The sequence below is a fragment of the Salvelinus namaycush genome, chromosome 3 (genome assembly GCF_016432855.1).
Source record: "Salvelinus namaycush isolate Seneca chromosome 3, SaNama_1.0, whole genome shotgun sequence".
Classification (NCBI taxonomy): Eukaryota; Metazoa; Chordata; class Actinopteri; order Salmoniformes; family Salmonidae; genus Salvelinus; species Salvelinus namaycush.
This window is the reverse complement of record NC_052309.1, coordinates 24,347,571-24,355,524: the sequence shown is the minus strand read 5'-3', so window position 1 is coordinate 24,355,524 and position 7,954 is coordinate 24,347,571.

The following is a 7,954-nucleotide window of genomic DNA, read 5'->3' as shown; positions in this document are numbered from 1 at the left end:
ATGACCATTGTAAAACAATTACATATGTAAGCTTAGTATCAATACAGTATAGTGGTAATATTTGATCAAGCTAAACTACAATTTGTCATGTAGGACGTTTCAAACACAAATTAAGATATCAAAGCGCCAGGTCCAGAATATAAATGGTGTACAGCAGTAGTTTATATAGGATGAGCCATGACTAGACTAGTTTATGCATATTTGGAAAGTATTCAGACCCCTTGACTAAACACATTTTGTTACGTTACAGCCTTAAACTAAAATTGATTACTTTGTTTTTCTTCAGTCTACATAAACCCCATAATTACAGATCCAAAAGTTTTTATACATTTTTCAAATGTATAATAAAATATAATATTTGCATATACTCAGTACTTTCAAGCACCTTTGGCAGTGAATACTTCCTCGAGTCTTTGGTATTATGCTACAAGTTTTGCACACCTGTATTTTGGGATTTTCTTCTGCAGATCCCCTCAAGCGCTCCGGTTGGATGGGGAGCGTCACTACTCAGCTATTTTTCAGGTCTCTCCAGAGATGTTCGAGCGGGTTCAAGTCCAGGATATGGCTGAGCTTAAGGCCATTCAGAAACCTGTCCTGAAGCCACACCTGCATTGTCTTGGATGTGTGCTTAGGGTCGTCCAGGTGGAAGCTGAACATTTGCCCCAGTCTGCGGTCCTGAGCTCTCTAGAGCAGGTTTTCATCAAGGATCTCGCTTTGCTTTGTTCATCTTTGCCACGATCCTGACTAGTCTCCCTGTCCCTGCCACAGAAAAACATTACAGCATGATGCTGCCACCACCATGTTTCCTCCAGATGTGATGCTTGGCATTCAGACCAGAGAATTTTGTTTCTCATGGTCTGAGTCCTTTAGGTGCCTTTTGGCAAGCTGTCATTTGCCTTTTACTGAGGAGTGGCTTCCGTCTGGCCACTCTACCGTAAATTGCTGGAGTGCTGCAGAGATGGTTGTCCTTCTGAAAGCTTCTCCCATCTCCATAGGAACTCTAAGACCCAGAGGGTCACTGACAGTTCTAGTCACCTCCTTGACCAAGGCCCTTTGCCGATTGCGGAGTTTGGCTGGGTAGCCAGCACTAGGAAGAGTCTTGGTGGTTCTGAACTACTTCCATTTAAGAATGATGGAGGCCACTGTGTTCTTGTGCCTTTAATGCTGCAGAAATGTTTTGGTACCATCCGCCAGATCTGTGCCTCGACACAATCTTGTCTGAGCTCTATTGACAATTCCTTTGACATCATGGCTTGGTTTTTGCTCTGACATACACTGTCAACTGTGTGTCTTTACAAATCCTGTCCAATCAATTGAATTTACCACCGGATGACTCCAAGTTGTAGAAACATCTCAAGAATGCTCAATGGAAACAACAGGATGCACAGGGGCTCAATTTCAAGTCACTTAGCAAATTGTTTGAATAATATCATGGGGTATTGTGTGTAGATTGCTGAGGATTTTTATTTAATCGATTTTACAGTAAGGCTGTAACGTAACAATGTTGAAATAGTCAAGGGGTCTGAATACTTTCCTAAGTTTAACCCACTATACAGTACCTATGTAAACAGGATTTAAATTGACCTGTGTTCAATTACTTTGTGCATAGGGCAGCAGCCTCTAAGGTGCTAGGTTGAGTAACCGGGTGGTAGGCGGCTAGTGACATTGACTAAGTTCAGGGCAGGAGGCCTGTTAGTGATGGCTTTTTAATTCTGATGGCCATGGGATGGAAGCTGTTTTTCAGTCCCAGCTTTGATGCACCTGTACTATCTCCACCCATCTACAATCTAGAAGGCGAACAGGCCGTGGCTCTGGTGACTGAGGTCCTTGATGATCTTCTTGGCCTTCCTGTGACACCGGGTGCTGTAGATGTCCTGGAGTGCAGGCAGTGTGGCCCCAGTGATGCGTTGCGCTGACAATCACCCTCTGGAGAGCCCTGCGGTTGCAGGCACTGCAGTTGCTGTACCAGGTGGTGATACAGCCCGACAGAATGCTCTCGTTTGCAGATCTTCGGGGCCAAGCTGAATTTCTTCAGCCTCCTGAGGTTAAAGAGGTGCTGTTTTGCACCTTCACCAAGCTGTCAATGTGGAGGGACCATTTTCAGGTCCTCAGTGATATGCATGCAGAGAAGCTTTTATAACCCTCTCCACTGCGGCCCGTCGACGTGATGGGGCGTGCTGTCTCCTGTAGTCCACAATCAGCTCCTTCATTTTGTTGAGGGAGAGGTTATTTTCCTGGCACCACTCTGCAAGGGCTCTCAACTCCTCCCTTTAGGCTGTCTCGTCCATTGTTTGGTAATCAGGCTTACCACTGTTAGCGAACTTGATGATTGAGTTGAAGATGTGCGTAGCCATGCAGTCATGGGTGAACAGGAAGTACAAGAGGGGTCTGAGCATACACCCCTGTGGTGCCCCCGTGTTGATTATCAGCGCGGCGGTGTCATTGCCTACCTTCACCACCTGGGTTCGGCCCGTTAGGAAGTCTAGAACCCAGTTACACAGGGAGGGGTTTTGACAGAGGGCCCTGAACTAAGTTGAACAGCATTCTCACAGGTATTCCTCTTGTCAAGGTGAGAGAGGGCAATGTGCAAATGGCGATTGCATCGTCCGTGGATCTGTTGGGGGTGGTATGCAAATTGTAGTGGGTGTAAGGTTGAGGCGATATAATTCTTAACTAGCCTTTCAAAGCATTTCCCTTTTTAAAATCCGTGATTGTCTGGAATCTGTGCCACATGCTTCTCGCGTCTGAGCCGCTGAAATGCCACTCCTTAGTACAGGGACAGTCATTTTGCCTCTTTGATTGCCTTACGGAGGTCGTAGTTGGTCTGTTTCTACACGTCCATGTTCCCAGTCACATTGCCGACCTTGAATGCATTAATTCGCACTTTCAGATTTGCGTAAATGCTGCCCTCTATCCACAGATTTTGGTTTGGGTAATAGTCACAGTAGGAACAACATCCTCAATGCGCGTCCTGATTTTAACCAAGTCGGTGTACATATTGCTACTATTCCCAGAGGCGACCTGAACATTACCCAGTCCGCTTGATCAAAACAATCTTGGAGCATAGATTCTGATTGGTCAGACCAAAGTTGAACAGTCCTTACCACGGGTGCTTCCATTTTAAGTTTCTGCATATAGGCAGGGAGGAGCAGGATGTAGGTGTGATCTGATTTGCCAAAGGGAGGGTGGGGGAGGACCTTGTAGCTAGGGCTGGGAATTGCCAGGGACCTCAAATGTCACAATACTTGGTGCCCTCAAAGTATTCATACCGCTCGACTTATTCCACATTTTGTTACAGCCTGAATTCTAAATGGATAAAAAAAAATGTTACCCATCTACACACAATACACCATAATGACAAAGGGCAAAATCGGGACCTTTCAGGTAATTGTATGTGTGGGGTACAGAGATGAGGGAGTCATTCAAAATCATGTTAAACACTATTGCACACTGAGTCCAAGCAACTTATGTGACTTGTTAAGCAAATGTTTACTCCTGAAATTAAGGCTTGCCATAACAAAGGGGTTTAATGCTTATTCACTCAAGACATTTCAGCTTTAAAAAAAAAAAAAAAAATTGTAAAAATGTCAAACATAATTCCACTTTCACATTGTGTGTAGGCCAGTGACGCCTCAATTGAATCTGTTTTAAAATCAGGCGGTAACACAAAATGTGAAGAAAATCAAGGGGTGTGATTACTTTCTGAATGCACTGTAGATGCTGAAATGTATCACGATATGTTGGCATGCAGAGCAATGAGACCCATGAAAAAACAAGTTTTGCTAAAAGTGCTGAAAACAAATTGGCTTTATATTTAAAAAGATGGAGAGCAAGCTATGAAGGGGAAAAATATAGCCAACTAATGCACCAGATATTGTCAAACAAAATGATATTCTCAAAATTAATATCGCTATGTAACTGCGTCAATGTATAGATAACTTCTTGTAGCCATCCCAGAAGGGAGAGTAACAATGGTCAAGGATGTTCTCGCCGCGTATAGCACAGGAGATGTTGCTGGAATTTCTGGAGTGATTTCCTCATATTCCCTTGCTTTTAAAGTCCCCAGCTACAATAAATCCGGCCTCAGGATATGTGGTTTCCGGTTTGTACACAGTCCAATGTAGTTCCTTGAGCGCAGTCGCATTGTCTGCTTGGGGGGAATATACACGGCAGTGACTAACCAAAAATTCTGGTCAGCATATGATTGAGGTATTCCAGTTCGGGAGAACAAAAGGACTTGCGTTTCTGTACGTTACCACAATCGCACCATGGTAGTAGGTGCCAGGCGCACCGGTTTGCGTGTGTCAAGAACAGTGATGCTGCTGGGTGTTTCATGCTGAAGTTTCCTGTGTATCAAGAATGGCCCACCACCCAAAATACATCCAGCCAGTGGGCAAAAAGGGGCCATTGATTGATTAAAGGGGACAAAGAAGGCTGAAACAAATTGAAGACAGACTGTTGCTCTGCACAGTCTTTGGCTATGACTAAAGACCCCTAAAAATAATGTACAACTTGTACCTTGACCGAAATGAGGTATGCTAGCCGACGACCTTAGTTACTACTTTCAGCAAAAAAATAACAAGTTGCAGTGGGCTGATGAACAAAAACACTGGAGAATTGGAAAAACATTGCCTAGTCTGAGTCCCTGTTCCTACTGTATCACGTGGATGGGAAGACTAGGGTATGGAGAACATGAGTACACGCATCCATCATGCCGCGTCTCAACATTGCTTGCTGGTGACGGTATGTTTTGGGCCCCTTGATAGAAGTAGAGCAACGTTTGAATGCCATATGTGAACATTGCCAATCAGGTGCATCCCTTGGCAGCAGTGTATCCATCTGCAAACATTTAAAGAAAAATCAAGATAATGCCTCAAGGCTAGGATTATCTAGAAAGAATTCCACAAACATGACTGAATTCAGCTTCAGTGGCCTGTCCAGTCACCAGATTGAGCATCTGTGGGATGTGATTGAATGAGCTTTTTGGAGTAGAGATCCACTATAAGGAGGGCCTCCCGGGTGGCGCAGTGGTCTAGGGCTCTCAACCCAGAGACTCTGCGCCACCAGAGTCTCTGGGTTCGCGCCCAGGCTCTGTCGCAGCCGGCCGCGACCGGGAGGTCCGTGGGGCGACGCACAATTGGGCTAGCGTCGTCCGGGTTAGGGAGGGTTTGGCCGGTAGGGATATCCTTGTCTCATCGCGCTCCAGCGACTCCTGTGGCGGGCCGGGCGCAGTGCGCGCTAACCAAGGGGGCCAGGTGCACAGTGTTTCCTCCGACACATTGGTGCGGCTGGCTTCCGGGTTGGAGGCGCGCTGTGTTAAGAAGCAGTGCGGCTTGGTTGAGTTGTGCTTCGGAGGACGCGTGGCTTTCGACCTTCGTCTCTCCCGAGCCCGTACGGGAGTTGTAGCGATGAGACAAGACAGTAATTACTAGCGATTGGATACCACAAAAATTGGGGAGAAAAGGGGAGAAAAAAAGAGAAAAAAAGAAAGAAAAGAGATCCACTATAAGGCAATTTGACACCAGTGGGAAGCATTGGAGTCAACCTGGGCCAGCATCCCTGTGGAATGTTTTCGACACCTTGTGGAGTCCATGCCCTGACGAATTGAGGCTGTCCTGAGGGCAAAAGGGGGTGCACTCAATATTAGGAAGGTGTTACTAATGTTTTGTACACGGTCAGAGCCATGATTCTGTAAAACAGTATGTTATATCATTTGATTAGTGGGGAAATGCCCCTACATGACTTGCATAGGATATTGCTGCTTTCTGGGGGGGGGAAATATTGCCTAATAGTTTTGACTGAATTTAATTTCCAGTTTTGATAGTTTGAGAAACCAAAGCACCTCTTTGCCCCCTTTAGTGTATGCAATCAATGATCTTCATTCATGGTTAGTGATTACACATTCGGTCCTTTGTTCGTCTTGTTGAATATGTGCTTGTGATGCCAGAGGCTGATTGGTAGAGACGGGTCCTATTGGCGCAACCGAACGGACTGATCTTGCTTTCTTATTTATGATCATTTGGGGATAGGAAGTAGATGGGGTGGGTGCTGGAGTCCTGATGGCACAGGTTGTTTTCAGCTGAGGAGCAAAATGGCTGAGGAGACTTTTAATCGCAGAGGGCCCTTCATGATTCAAATCAACTGTCGAACTCGTTCTGCTGGTTTGGCAGTAGAGTGGTCTGGTCACTAGAGGGTCTTTTGTAGGTGAGGCAGAATTTGACCCAAAGCTGAGGACCATTCACACAGACCCAATACCTGTATTTTGGTTACGGGGACTGTGAAAATACAGGAATCTTGACTCTGACTTTAGGTGGGCTTTAATATACTGCCCTCACCCCTTTCAGCTATGAAAGGAAGCAGGCATTGTAAGTTTGGAATTTTGGTCTGTTTATGAAAGGGATAGGTTATGAAAGGGATAACTTATTGCATACAGTATTTTAGAGTTCACCCTGAACAGATACACGTTACTACAGATTATAAGATAAGCAAAAAAAGAAATGTCCTCTCACTGTCAACTGCATTTATTTTCAACAAACTTAACATGTGTAAATACTTGTATGAACGTAACAAGATTCAACAACTGCGATAACTGAACAAGTTCCACAGACATGTGACTAACAGAAATGGAGTAATGTGTCCCTGAACAAAGGGGGGGGGTCAAAATCAAAAGTAAGTCAGTATCTGGTGTGGCCACCAGCTGCATTAATTACTGCATCTCCTCCTCATGGACTGCACCAGATTTGCCAGTTCTTGCTGTGAGATGTTACCCCACTTCCACCAAGGCACCTGTAACTTCCCAGACATTTCTGGGGGGAATGGCCCTAGCCCTCACCCTCCGATCCAACAGGTCCCAGTGTAACGCTCATTTATTCGATAAATGCGAATACGACCATCACTCCCGGTGAGACAAAACTGTGACTCGTAAGTGAAAAGCACTTTTTGCCAGTCCTGTCTGGTCCAGCGACGGTGGATTTGTACCCATAGGCAACGTTGTTGCCGGTGATGTCTGGTGAGGACCTGCCTTAAAACAGGCCTACAAGCCCTCAGTCCAGTTACAGATGGATCTCAGCCTATTGCGGACAGTCTGAGCACTGATGGAAGGATTGTTTGTTCCTGGTGTAACTCAGGCAGTTGTTGCCGTCCTGTCCCGCAGGTGGGACGTTAGGATGTACCGATCCTGTGCAGGTGTTACACGTGGTCTGCCACTGCGAGGACGATCAACTGTCCGTCTCCCTGTAGGGCTGTCTTAGGCGTCTCACAGTACGGACATTGCTATTTATTGCCCTGGCCACATCTGCCGTCCTCATGCCTCCTTGCAGCATGCCTAAGGCACATTCACGCAGATGAGCAGAGACACTGGGCATCTTTCTTTTGGTGTTTTTCAGAGTCAGTAGAAAGGCCTCTTTAGTGTCCTACGTTTTCATAACTGACTTTAATTGGCTACCGTCTGTAAGCTGTTAGTGTTTTAACGACCGTTCCACAGGTGCATGTTCATTAATTGTTTATGGTTCATTGAACAAGCATGGGAAACAGTGTTTAAACCCTCTACAATGAAGATTTGTGAAGTTATTAGGATTTTTATGAATTCTTTGAAAGACAGGGTCCTGAAAAATACTTTTTTGTTGTTGCTGAGTTTGTCCATGTTGATGGCATCAAAGTTCTCAGGACACGTTACAGATGGATGCCAAACATGGATGCAATAGCATTACTCTAACACACATTTCTGTAGTCAGTCTGCTGGATACTGTAAGAGTGGGAGGCATTTTCTCTTAACTGGGGAAGGGTTGACTGGCCCTTCAGCATTGTCTTGGGCCATTTGCTCTGTGGACCCAGGTGACAAAGTGCACAGAAGTTGGTGTGGGGCCTACACACTTTCTACTGCCTCATGAGCTGACTGGTTCTGGACTGCTATTCCATGTCTCGCTCTAATGTACCAACCTCATTGACAGTGTTC